This window comes from Acomys minous, assembly GCF_964271855.1.
Source record: "Acomys minous genome assembly, chromosome: 12".
NCBI classification, from domain to species: Eukaryota; Metazoa; Chordata; class Mammalia; order Rodentia; family Muridae; genus Acomys; species Acomys minous.
Window position 1 is genome coordinate 2,574,713 of NC_140493.1, and position 12,509 is coordinate 2,587,221.

At 50.9% G+C, this 12,509-nt stretch overlaps 1 protein-coding gene across 4 annotated transcripts in view; it reads right to left on the reverse strand.

Moving 5' to 3' along the window:
- SCN8A (sodium voltage-gated channel alpha subunit 8) overlaps positions 1-12,509 on the reverse strand; it is a 192,884-nt gene that overhangs the window by 54,110 nt on the left and 126,265 nt on the right. The gene's annotated exons all lie outside the window — the stretch shown is intronic.

Sequence of the window (12,509 nt, forward strand, 5' to 3'; positions counted from 1 at the left end):
GCACAGAACAGCAGCACTAGTTGCCTGCACAGAACGGCGGGAGAGGTCTCCTGTCAGTGATTGCCTGGGCACCTCAACACGCTAGAACAAAAGGAAGAAATCAGGAGTAGATGGCAAGAAACAAACTCAGGCATGAAATCAGTGAAACAGAAACAAACAAAAACCAATGAAACAATTGTTTCTTTGAGAAAACCAACGATTAATAAACCCTTAGCGAAATTAACTAAAAGGAGGAGGGAGAAGATCAAAATTAACAAAATTAGAGACAAAAAGGGGAATGTAACAACAGACATCAGGGAAATCCAGAGAATTACAAGAGCACACTTTACAAACCTATGCTCCACAAAAAAAAAAAAAAAAAAAAAAAAAAAAAAAAAAAAAAAAAGAAAAAAGAAAAAGAAAAGAAAAAAAGAAAGAAATGGATACTGTTCTTGATGTATACCACCTACCAAAGTTAAATAGAGATCAGATAAGCAATAGACCTATAACCCCTAGTGAAATCAAAGCAGTCAGTAAAAGTCTCCCAATCAAAACAAGCCCAGGGCCAAATGGCTTTAATGTACAATTCTACCAAACACTCAAAGAAGAGTTAATGCCAACACTCCTCAAGTTATTCCACAAAATAAAAACAAAAGAAACATTTCCCAATTCTTTTTACAAGGCCTCAGTCACCCTGATGCCTAAACCACATAAAGACCAAACAAAGAAAGATAATCACAGACCAATTTCCTGTAGGAACATAGATGCAAAATTTCTCAATAAAATATTTGCAAACCAAATACAAGATCGTATCAGAAAGATCACCCACCATGATGAAGTAGGCTCCAAGTCAGAGATGCAGGGGTGGCTCAAGCCGTGTCAATAGGCTGAAGACAGAAACCACATGGTCTTCTCAGTAGATGTAGAAAAAGGTCTGACAAAATCTAACACCCCTTCAAAATAAAAAAGTCCCGGAGATATTACAAATACAAGGAATATACCGCAACACAATAAAGGCAGCTTACAGTAAGCCATAGCCAACATCAACCGAAAGGCTGAGAACACAAAGCGATCCCACTAATATCAAGGACAAGACAAGGCTGCCCCCTCTCGCCATGGCCATACAGTACTTGACGCCTTTTTGTTGTCGCTGGGTTTTCTGAGACAGGGTCTCTCTGTGTAGCCCTGGTTGTCATGGAGCTCACGCGGTAGACCAGGCTGGCCGCGAACTCACAGAGATCCTCCTGTCTCTGTTTCATGAGTGCTGGGACTAAAGGCGTGCGCCCCCACCCTTGCCCCCACCCCCGCCCCCACCCAGGTAGTACTTGAAGTCTTAGCTAAAGTAACAAAGCGACGGAAGGAGGTCAGAGACCTCGACATAAGGCAGCTCCACCGACTCGGAGAGAAGACAAGGTGGGGACAGTCTTGGACTCCCTGCACAGGAGACAACTTTCTGTACAGCAAAGGATACCGCCATTCCCACAAAGTGGAAGGTTACAGCACAGGGAAAGAACTGAGGGTGTAAAAAAACCTGGACATCAATAAAACAACCCGATTAAAATGGGGGTCCAGACCTAAACAGTATTCTCAAATGAAGAAACACAAATGTTTGAGAAACACTTAAAGAAATGTTCAACATCTTTAGTCATCAGAAAAAAATGTAAATTAAAAACTTCACTGAGATTTCATCTTGCACCAATCAGAATGGCCTAGATCAATAAAAACAAGTGACAGCTCATGCTGCTGAGGAGGTGGAGCAAGAGGAACACTCTGCCATTGCTGCCGGGGCTGCTAACTTGTACAGCCCCTATGGAGAGCAACACCATGGTTCCTCAGGAGGCAGGGACTAACCTACCTCAGGCAGCTATGCCACTAGGGCGGACAGCTAAACAGCGGCTCTAGGTCCTGTTACAGAGAGACCTGCTCAGCTGGAGACAATCTCTAGGCGTCTGTCAACGGGCAGATGGGTAAAGAAGATGAGGTATGTCTACACAGTACAAGATTGCTCAGACGCTTAAAGAATGAGATTTAAAAGGTCGAAGCCAGGAAAATCATCCTGAAAGAGTTAAGCCACATCCAAAAAGGACAACTACTGTATGTATTTGCATATATGCAGATTATTAGCTGTTAGTTCTTCGGTGAGCAGGCCACAGTGCATGTGGTCACAGAGGTCGGGCAGAGAGTGAAGGGGGAGGGCTGGCTCCTCCCTAGGGCGGGGGAACAGAATAGACAGCTATGGATTGGCCTGAGGCAGGGGGCTGAAATAGAGGCATCAAACAGGGAGGAAGAGGGAAGAGGGCGAGAGCAGGAGCTGGACAGCTACAACTAGGGCCATTGGAGGGTGCTGTGGAAACCTAGCACGGCAGAAGCTCCCGCGTTGTATGCATGTATGAAGGTGATCTAAGCGATATTGCCAACGTACGGGGGAGATGAGACCCCAACTGGATGGCTCTCGTCACCAAATGAAGCTTCCAGTACTAGGAAGGGGGTTACATCTAATCCACGGGAACCCCCCAAAAACCCAGACTATTGTCAAGGCTGTGGGTTACTTTCCACCAACTGGAGGGAAGGCGCTGTTCCTGAGGACTCCACCTACACAGCCCACTGAACACGGAGCAGTCAAGCTGGTGCCTCCCTAGAGCCCTTACCCCAGGGAAAGGCAAACACCAAGCCAACTACAACGCCTTCGGTCTACAATGGTGACCTGCATGCAGGGCACGCTATTGCAACACTGGCACAAAGCCTGAGACTAACCAACCAACATCTGACTGGATTTTAGGCTCATTCTGTGAGATGGAACCTATTCTTGACGCTGCTGAGGTGCTAAGCACCTGAGACCAGACAGGCCAGGGGCCTGGGGGAGGGCAAGTGCTACTGTTCTGCTAAAGGGTACAGGGACAAAATGACTCCCAATGACATCTGCTGTACTCACAGATCACTGCCCCGCCCAGCCACCCTCAGAGAAGCCTCCTCCTGCAGTAGATAGGAGTAACAACAGAGAGACCCACAGCTGGACAATGCGCAGAGAGTGGGAGACCTCGGGACACTAAGTCCTACACAGGGGACTTCCCTCAATTCCCTTCCCTCGTGGCTCCAGGAACCCTGTGGAACAGAAGCTGGGAAGACAGAGGAGCCGGAAGGCATGGAGGACACCGAGGAAGCAAGGCCTCTACATACAGCAGGGCTGGTGCACGCGAGCTCACTGCGACCGTGGCAGCGTGGCCAGTCCCTGAGGGAGGACGTGGGCACGCGCCTAACCCAGAAGGCATCTCCAACTATCACTGCTGGCACATGCAAACTGAGTGGTCTCCAGCGGATTCTGCTAAGGGCAGGGCCCCATACCCAGCCCGCCAGAGACGTCACCACAAAATGAATCTAATGGCACCTGTGTCTCATAATGCTTTGTGAGGGCTTTTTCTCTATATATTTTTGTTTTGACCTTATAGGTCCTTTGTGTATAAATTACAGTTTCTAGTTTTGTGTTTTTATGGAATCTCTGTGTAAGTGAATGTGTGTGTCTCTGCATCTACCTGTGTTTCTTGAGCTTTTTTCCCCCTCTTTTTCTTCTATTTATTTGTTTTGTCCTATTCTTGTTTGTTTTTATTTTCTAATTTTATTTTATTATTATTTTTAGTTTTTTTCAGATGACTATTTATCTCCTAATGAGAGAGAGAGAGGGTATATATTTGGATGGGTGGGGAGCTGGGAAGGATCTGGGAGGAGTTGGCGGAGGGGAAATACTATATTAAAACATCTACTTTCAGTTAAAAAGAAGCAGCAGCTGCTCATAGCAAGCTTTCTGCACTAGCTGTAAGCTGGGACAAGCTGAAGCTTGTGCTACATTTACACAGTGAAATCCATTCAGTGGTAATAAGGAATGAACTACATACTCTGACGTATCTCTAAAATCAAAGCACCTTAGTGGAGGAAGGTAAAAACCACACACTTTTCCAGTCTACCCACATGACAGAGAACTAGGCTACGGTAAGGCAGATCACAAGTGCGGCCTAGCATAGGGGAACAAAGCTAGGACCAGAGGGCAGTCAGGGTGGGGCAGAGTCCTGATGTCGTAAGTTAGGGAACACTCCTTAGTGGTCAGACAGTCCCTTCTCTGCATCCTTTCCCCATCAATCTTGGTCACTCTTGGGAGAGAGTTACACAGGGCAACCGACTTAACAGTGGAATGCATTGACAGGGACTCTGGGCGCAAGGGTATGTGGCTGAGTGACACTGTTATGTGAACTGTGGAAGTGGTCAAAGGTCAACCAGAGAGAGGGCACAGGCTGTAAATTCGGACAGCGCTACAGCTGCCTGCTTCACTGGGTAAGGGCAGGCTTCGGGTGTGGCCTGTTTTCAGCCAGGGCTGTGGACATGGGGAAGCAGCTACTGGCTGACAGGCCGGAGGCGGGATGTCCCACATGACTGACTGATGCACGTGACCAGCTTACTCTAGTAAGCTTGGACCTGAGTTACAAATGAGGACAAAATGAAGGGAGTGGCCACCTAGGGTGGCTCCGTGGGCTGTTCTGTCATCACCAGGGCTTGAGTCCATTGGTAAATAAATCACGGCTCTACGTTTCCACTTGAAGGTGCAGTCGCCAGCAATTGTCAGCTAAAGCATCACCTAAAGATGGCATAAACTAGAACGGAAATTGCCTGGTGACATCACCTATGACGTCACTGTGCACAGATTGAGGACAGGTTCCGTGCGGAGAAGACCTACTTATGCCACTAAGAAATGCAACCCACAGGGCTAGAGAGATGGTTCAGAGGTTAAGCGCACTGTCTGCTCTTCCAGAGGTCCTGAGTTCAATTCCCAGCAACCACATGGTGGCTCACAACCATCTGTAATGAGATCTGGTGCCCTCTTCTGGCCTGCAGATGTACGTGCAGACAGAGCACTGCCTTAAAAAAAAAGAAATGCAACCCACTAAGATTAAGGTGCACAGAACGCCAAGGTGAAGGCCAGAAAGCTGTGGTTGAAAGGCTGAGTTCTTAGCTCTTGTTTCTTATTTTCCAATAAAAAAAAAGGAAATAAAATACACATAACATGTTATCATTTCAACCATTTTAAAATGAACAATTCTCTTAGGCAGAATGTTGGTGGGGCTGTACAACTCTCACTCTCTAACGGCTGTAGCCGTCAGCCACCACTCCTGACTCCACCTCCTCCAGACTCTGGCGATCAACAATCCGTTTTGTCTGGATGGATTTGGATTTGCCTCTTTTCATTAAATGGAATCATGCAATATGTGACCTTTGCAGTGGCTGCCTCGCTTAGCTTTCAGCTCCATCCACGGTACATGTAAACCCTCATCCCACTCCACGGACGAGCAGTGCCCTGTGTGGGGCGGGAACCGACAGACAACCTGCCGAATCTCGCTGTTCTGCTTTTGATCACTATGAACAGTGTCTGTGAGTATTCACGTGTCTAGTTTGTGTTAACACGCTTCAGTTTTCTTGGGTATACCCAGGAGCAGCAGTGCTGTGTCACAGGACAATGCTATGCTACTTTCTGAGGAACAGCCAGAGCCGCTGTCCAGTGCTGGCTGCTGTTCCTTCACTCAGGCCACAGCTACCGAAGGTAAAGTGGCTTTGTGGTGAGCTTTCCGTCCAGAATTCTGCTGGGGGTCCTGGGAAGCGACCCATGCTAGAAGCTGCTGCCAACCCTTACCACCTGGGAGCTGACAGTCACTGGGGTGGGGTGGGCAGATTGTTGACCTTTGGGCAGCATTGGTCAGGTAATAGGCACACATCTGTAATCCCAGAGCTTAGAGGCTGAGGCAGGAAGATCACAAGCTCAAAGCCCAGGCTACACAGTGAGACGCTCCCTAAAAGAAAGTAAAAGTCATAGCTCAGGGGCTGGAGAGGTGGCTCAGTGGTTAAGAGCACCACCGCCTGCTCTTCCAGAGGTCCTAATTGCCAGCAACCACAAGGTGGCTCAAAACCATCTATAATGTGATCTGATGCCCTCTTCTTCAGATAAAGCACTCATATACAATAAATAAATATTAAAAAGGAAAGTCATAGCTCAGCACTTGCCTAGAATGCATGAGACCTTGGAATCCCAGGAACACGTGTATGTATACACACACACACACACCACACACACACACACGCACACACGCACCCAGAACAACTTAGTTCCATCTCTCTTAACCCAAACACAGAGCCTGTCAGGGGACTTGGCTACTGACCTCCAGCCTCTTACACTGGATCCATCTCATGACGACAGGACCACGTCTGCATGGTAGGTCTCACGTGTCTCTCCAGATCTGCCCCAGGAAGCTCCAGCTTCATACTGACTCTACACGGCTTTCACGAGGCACACACAACTGAGCCTGAGCTCCAGGCTTTCTTACAACTAAAGCTCACAGTATTTCTAAAGTCTCCTCAGAGCGGCTCCAACCACTCGCCTCTCCCAGTCAAGCATTCCTACAGTTCTTGGGGGGCTCTGCTTTGAATTAAGTCTGCGGTGAGTCCCCCCCCCCTTCTTCCTCCTCCCCCTCTTCTTCATTTGTCTGTTTTCTTTTTAAAAAAATATTTTATTAATGTATTCACATTACATCTCAATTGTTAGCCCATCCCTTGTGTCCTCCCATTCCTCCCTCCCGCTTTCCCCCTACTCCCCTCCCCTATGACTGTGACTGAGGGGGACCTCCTCCCCCTGTATATGCTCATAGGGTATCAGGTCTCTTCTTGGTAGAGGCTGCCTCTTCTTAAAGGATCTGAACAGACTTAGAAGGATCCTCACCCTTTCTGAGTCAGGCAGACAACTTTTCTATTGCTCTTTGTGCTTAAAGGAGCAAGCAAAGCATGGTGGCCATAAGGGGAGCTGCAGGTTGTGTGTGAGCCCTCAGCACCACGGTCACCGCATCCAGCCTCACAGCAGCCCCTCAGCGCCACGGTCACCACACGCAGCCTCACAGCAGCCCCTCAGCGCCACGGTCACCACACGCAGCCTCACAGCAGCCCCTCAGCACCACGGTCACCACACGCAGCCTCACAGCAGCCCCTCAGCGCCACGGTCACCACACGCAGCCTCACAGCAGCCCCTCAGCGCCACGGTCACCACACGCAGCCTCACAGCAGCCCCTCAGCGCCACGGTCACCGCATCCAGCCTCACAGCAGCCCCTCAGCACCACGGTCACCACACGCAGCCTCACAGCAGCCCCTCAGCACCACGGTCACCGCATCCAGCCTCACAGTAGCCCTCAGCACCACGGTCACCACACGCAGCCTCACAGCAGCCCCTCAGCACCACGGTCACCACACGCAGCCTCACAGCAGCCCCTCAGCACCACGGTCACCGCATCCAGCCTCACAGCAGCCCCTCAGCACCACGGTCACCACACGCAGCCTCACAGCAGCCCCTCAGCACCACGGTCACCACACGCAGCCTCACAGCAGCCCCTCAGCACCACGGTCACCACACGCAGCCTCACAGCAGCCCCTCAGCACCACGGTCACCACACGCAGCCTCACAGCAGCCCCTCAGCACCACGGTCACCACACGCAGCCTCACAGCAGCCCTCAGCACCACGGTCACCACACGCAGCCTCACAGCAGCCCTCAGCACCACGGTCACCACACGCAGCCTCACAGCAGCCCCTCAGCACCACGGTCACCACACGCAGCCTCACAGCAGCCCTCAGCACCACGGTCACCACACGCAGCCTCACAGCAGCCCCTCAGCACCACGGTCACCACACGCAGCCTCACAGCAGCCCCTCAGCGCCACGGTCACCACACGCAGCCTCACAGCAGCCCTCAGCACCACGGTCACCACACGCAGCCTCACAGCAGCCCCTCAGCACCACGGTCACCGCATCCAGCCTCACAGCAGCCCCTCAGCACCACGGTCACCACACGCAGCCTCACAGCAGCCCTCAGCACCACGGTCACCACACGCAGCCTCACAGCAGCCCCTCAGCACCACGGTCACCACACGCAGCCTCACAGCAGCCCCTCAGCACCACGGTCACCACACGCAGCCTCACAGCAGCCCCTCAGCGCCACGGTCACCACACGCAGCCTCACAGCAGCCCCTCAGCACCACGGTCACTACATCCAGCCTCACAGCAGCCCTCAGCACCACGGTCACCACACGCAGCCTCACAGTAGCCCTCAGCACCACGGTCACCACACGCAGCCTCACAGCAGCCCCTCAGCACCACGGTCACCACACGCAGCCTCACAGCAGCCCCTCAGCACCACGGTCACTACATCCAGCCTCACAGCAGCCCTCAACACCACGGTCACCACACGCAGCCTCACAGCAGCCCCTCAGCACCACGGTCACCACACGCAGCCTCACAGCAGCCCTCAGCACCACGGTCACCACACGCAGCCTCACAGCAGCCCTCAGCACCACGGTCACCGCATCCAGCCTCACAGCAGCCCTCAGCACCACGGTCACCACACGCAGCCTCACAGTAGCCCTCAGCACCACGGTCACCACATGCAGCCTCACAGTAGCCCCTCGGCAAAGGTCTTCTGCTTTATCGCCTTTGGTTTTGTGTTTCACGGAGATGAAAACGGGTCAAGCACTATAGCTTTGCGGAGCCCCATGAGGACTTGGAGAGCTTGGGCTTTACCACTGGTCACGCACTAGAGCGGGCTTGGCGCTCACACCCTAACTCTCCTGCCTGTGTAATCCATGAGGGCTTACTTCCCTAAGCCCATTGTCTCCTCAACAATGAAGGCACGGCAGTCCTCTCTCAGGAAGGGGGCTTCGAGCATCACAGGAGATATAAGGCTTGGGCAGACTTCTGAGGTAAGTGGGATTTCTGGATTGCTGAGGGCATCCACTTTCTTTATGAGCAAAGGTCAATTTCCACTTTCCCAGATCAGAGAGACAGGCACAAAAAAGTTCCATTCTCCTCTGCGTCAGCAGAGAACTAGAAGGAAAGTTCCTAAACTATGAAGGAAACCATTAGCCAGCCACAATCACATAATTAATGGAAACGAGTGTTTTTTATGAGACACTAATGATCTAATGCCTTCCCCTCCCCCCCCCCCCCCCGACTCGATTTGTGGACCAGGCTGGCCTCAAACTTGCAGAGACTCTTTTGCCTCTGCCTCCCAGAGTACTGGGACTAAAGGTGTGCGCCACTATGCCTGGCTCATATTACATTTCTTAACTGAATTCAAAGAACAAAAGTCCACATGTGGCATAACCTAATCACGGACCTGGGCTACAGCCTCAGCGCTCCCACGTCAGCCCACAGAGCATGCGTGAAGACTAGTTCACTTTTAGCATGTCTCGTAGCAAGAATCACTGTATGTCAGCCCAGAGGGTCAGCGACGTTTATCTGGTCTAGGCTGCTGGCTAAGTAATTAATGCTTTAGATTTCATAATTAAAATTATAGTGTTTAACATAAAAGTATTAATACGTTATGTCCTCTTAAGAAAAATGACTATTCAACTTTGCAAAGAAGCTAATATTTTAGCTGTCAAGAAGATCTCTTGGGCCTCAGGAGACCTTGTGTATACACACACAAGTTACTAAATCTCTCTCTGAGGACAAAAAGCACCTACTTTAGAGTATGGCCACAAAAGCTAAGTGGTAGTAAGATGTGGTGGCGCAGGTCTACAGGGCCAGTGGGGGGTCTGGAGCTCAGCCTGAAGCAGCTTACATGCAGAGGTCAAGGTCAACCTGAACTACACAGTGGGACTTTGTCTCAAAACAAGCAACCAACCAACCAAACACAGCCCAAGGGCTAGAAACAAACGTAGCTCAGTCACAGAGCTCTTGCCAGGACATGTAGGGCCCGGGGTTAGACCCCAGCACCGCAATACACACACAAACACACACATGCACATGTGTGTGCACGTGCACTGATAGGCACATAAGATACATAAGTAAGAAAGTGACAAGGAGTGGATTGTAACTAATAACTTCTCATCTCAAAGGCAACTTCTCCACCCGCCAACCAGCTGCCCTCCCCTCCACATGTGTCCTAAGTGGACTTGGTCCCACACCACACGGCAGCTGCCCTCCCCTCCACATGTGTCCTAAGTGGACTTGGTCCCACACCACACGGCAGCTGCCCTCCCCTCCACATCTGTCCTAAGTGGACTTGGTCCCACACCACACGGCAGCTGCCCTCCCCTCCACATGTGTCCTATGTGGACTTGGTCCCACACCACACAGCAGCTGCCCTCCCCTCCACATCTGTCCTAAGTGGACTTGGTCCCACACCACACAGCAGCTGCCCTCCCCTCCACATCTGTCCTAAGTGGACTTGGTCCCACACCACACAGCAGCTGCCCTCCCCTCCACATCTGTCCTAAGTGGACTTGGTCCCACACCACACAGCAGCTGCCCTCCCCTCCACATGTGTCCTATGTGGACTTGGTCCCACACCACACGGCAGCTGCCCTCCCCTCCACATGTGTCCTATGTGGACTTGGTCCCACACCACACAGCAGCTGCCCTCCCCTCCACATCTGTCCTAAGTGGACTTGGTCCCACACCACACAGCAGCTGCCCTCCCCTCCACATCTGTCCTACGTGGCCTTGGTCCCACACCACACAGCAGATGCATCCTACTTTGTCTGTCTGGCTCTTCAGGACCCGTTAACTACACTGACACATTTTCCCACGCCACTGAGAACTAGCCACCACCAAAGCGCTATGGCTTCTAGTAAACAGTGTTCCTAGTTATGACGCCCTTGACAATGCTGTGCTCTTGCCTACTGCCCCTTCCTGTCATGTTGGGACTCTTCAGTTTTGTTACCACCATCACTTAAGGCCACTTTAAAGAATCTTCCAAGCGCCTACTTGGTACTAGACAGGAGCTCTGGAGGCCACAGTGCAGGGAGAACCAGAAATGTTACTGTGTAGTCATCTGCTCAGGAAGCCTAACTTTTCCTCCACACGGTACAAAGGAAGCCGCTCAACCCAACCACACCCAACCAAACCCACGCTAACCTCAAGCCTGATCAAGCCTTCAGCTGATGCTAAGGCACTTCCTGGACATCTCTTATACCTTTTCTTTGGGGGGGGGGGGAGGTAGCTTTATTATTTGGCTTATAAGCTGTAAAACTTCCAATATATCAAAATTCATTTGGCTTTGAATATTTCAATTTTCAAGCTGCTCCAGCTGCACTGGCATGTGACCTGTCCTGACTTTCCGCTGATGGCAACTTGCCTTTGCTTTCCCAGAGGGACTCATATCTGGGCACCAAGCCCAGACCTTACCCTACACACAGCATCAGTGGAGACCACAAACAAATGCAACATAATGGTGACGGCTTTGTGTATCTTGGCCACCTCTGTGGGCTGCAGGCCCCGAGTCACTGCTCACCATCAGTTCTCACTGAACTTTAAACAACGAGGCACCCAGAAGAGCCTTGGTCACATGACCAGACAGAGAAGACGCTAAAGCCAACAAAAAGTCGGGACTGGGTTTTCAGAGGGAATGCTTCTAAAGATAATCTATAGGCTGGCCTGGAGGTGGGGCCCGGGGTGAGAGCTTTGGTCTAGTGTGTAGACGGCCCAGCGCCAACTGCCCTGCCCCAGACACAGAAAGGGAGGGACACTTGTAGGTTCTAAAAAGACAAGTGCCTTAGAGACAAGGCATCTTCCTTTTAAGTGAAAGTGCAGAGAGAGATGAGGCAGCCTCAGACACATTCAAACTGACTTTTGAATGTTTCTTTTCTTTTCCCATTTCTTTCCACCAGCGTGTGGTGCAGGAGAGGGAACGGAGGGCCGTGGGCATGGCAAACTCCCCCTACACATGCCAGCCCCTTTGGGATTTTTATCCATACAGCCAATGACTGCCCTAAAGTCCTAATACAGATCACACAGAGATATTTCACCCATGGTTATCCACTTTCATTCACACGTGCACCATGCTAATTAAAGGGCTGTCTGTCCTCATGCTGTGTTAGTGGCACTGGAGTGTTAGAACAACAGACGGATGGACAAGCATGCTGCCTCAGGGGCTCACACCAGCTGCAGAGGCACTGAAGACGTTAGAGAGCTGGGGGGGGGGTGACGTTAGGACTACTGAGGTATAATAATTTGCAACGTTAAAAAAGAGCTTAGAATTTAAAGAGGTGTGGAGATCGTTCTTCCCAAAATGGGAACCGTTACTGAGCCCGTAGACAACTGGTTCCCGGAGCGATGTTATCACCTGCTGCTCCCTCAGGGTCTGACAACTCATCCCATGGAAACATATCTTCTGCTCCTCCTTCCTCACACGTACACCACGTGTCCCTGGCCCCACACCCCACTTTCCCCTCTCCTCATTTCTTCCCATTCCAGTCCTTCCTGAGGCCCCCAGGTCCGTTCTCTCCTGTCTCTTTAACCACTCCTGGCTTGTTCGCCTGGTATAACCTCTACCCCAGCACCATGCATAATCATTTCTCTTTGGAAAAAAAAATCATGACCTATCCTTGTAGAGGGGCAGAGATTACTCAAAAAATAATATTAAAAAAAAAAAAAGAAAGAAAGAAAGGAAAGAAACAGTAAGGTCTTTAAATTCCAAGCTGCTTTCCTAGTAGGGGGAAAAAGAAAAC